Source organism: Wolffia australiana, chromosome 15 (assembly GCF_029677425.1).
Source record: "Wolffia australiana isolate 7733 chromosome 15, ASM2967742v1".
Lineage (NCBI taxonomy): Eukaryota > Viridiplantae > Streptophyta > Magnoliopsida > Alismatales > Araceae > Wolffia > Wolffia australiana.
Genome location: NC_135849.1, coordinates 3167478 through 3169103, shown reverse-complemented (window position 1 = coordinate 3169103; position 1626 = coordinate 3167478). Strand labels below are relative to the sequence as shown.

At 35.4% G+C, this 1626-nt stretch overlaps 1 pseudogene; it reads right to left on the bottom strand.

Annotated features, from left to right (window-relative positions):
- Positions 1 to 1314: 1314 nt before the first annotated feature.
- LOC144713370 (small nucleolar RNA R71) lies at positions 1315 to 1409 on the bottom strand (annotated as a pseudogene).
- Between the last annotated feature and the right edge of the window lie 217 nt (positions 1410 to 1626).

Here is a 1626-nt window from a genome sequence, read left to right as displayed (position 1 = left end):
CTGAGCAGGAAGCATCCAGGGCTGAAGAAGCTCGTGGATAGGAGAAGAAGAAGTTCCTTAGACCTTCGCGGGTTTAACAAAGAGGCTACAATGTTCAGACAGTTTCAATGTTCGTCTTTTGTCTTTTGATTAGTCTTGGATCCGCTAGCCAATATCTAGACGGTTCGTATGTATCCAACCACGCTCTAAAATTTATTCTAGAACTCATTGTAGAGTGAATTTAGTGGATTTCATTTTTTCTCTCTCCTCTACCAAGCCACTTTCCCCATTTGGCATCCGCACTTAGCCAAATTTTGACTAAGTCCAGAGCGCCAGCCTGTTCCATTTCCTATTTTGTTTTGGCTTTAAAATACTCCTAAAAAATCTCAAAAACAAAATTTTCTGCCTACGAATATTATTATAATATTATAATAATATTTTAACTTTCTTTATTTTATATTTTTATTTAGTTAGGTATTTATCTGCATATGTAGTTAACCTACTTCTAAAATTATTAAAAAATATATAAGTAAATCACAAATTCTTAAGGAAAAACCCTTGCTCCTTAAGGATCGACCCTTACTCTCCCTATGCTAGTAAGGTTATTATAAATTTTTATTGTTTTAATTCGGATAAACCAACGACACTAATTAGTGAAATTAGCTCATCACTAATTACCCGAAAATCTGAATTATCAACTAGCGCCATTGCCAAGGAGCACGGTGATTTTTTTTTGGTGAATTTGTATTTTTTTCCTCTTTTGCCGAAGTTGAGGGCAGCTAACCCTCAATAAAGGGCACTTCTAATTACTATTTTGGAGATTGATGGTCTTAACAAGGTCTAAGGTTGGGAATAGTGTTGAGGAAGATCTAGACACTCAATATCCTGTTCTTCCAGCAACACTTACAGCTCAAGATAAAGAAAAAGTCGATATGGCAGATGATGGTCAGCCACAACAAGGGAGGAGAAGGACGATGCTGGATAGGTCTACTCTGTCAAGAACTCTAAGGCAAACCGGCATCAACATCAATGTAGGTGAGGGGGTTATGTTTATGTATGACAATGCCCTACTTAACTCTCTCCCTGAATTTACTGGTCATTCTTCTCAAAACTCCTTAGAATTTATTGATGATTTTCACATTCGATCTTACTCTCAAAATATTCTTGGTTTAACTACTGAAGCATTAAAAATGAAATATTTTTTGCTTACTTTGAAAGATAACGCTTTCCCATGGTACAGAAATTTAGGCATAATATTTAACTCATGGGAAGAAATGCAGAATAAATTTCTCCATAAATTTTATCCCGTTTCCAAAACTAATTTTTATAGAAAAGAAATTCAGAAATTTTATCCCCATGATCATGAAGCATTTAGTGAAGCATGGGAAAGGTTCAATGAACTAATCTGAAAAATGCCCTCACCATGGAATAGAAAAATGTCACCTAGCTGAAATTTTTTATGAATCACTTCCTGATATTTTTAGAAGTAAAGTGAATCAAATAGCTGGTGGCTCATTCTATATGGCTTACGAGGATGAAATTTTTGATCTTTTGGAAAGGGTGGCTCAAACTGACTTGTAGGAAATAGGAGCAAGTCAAAATGGAAGAAACACCAACCCAAAATGAGGAGTGCTGCAAGTAACTTCA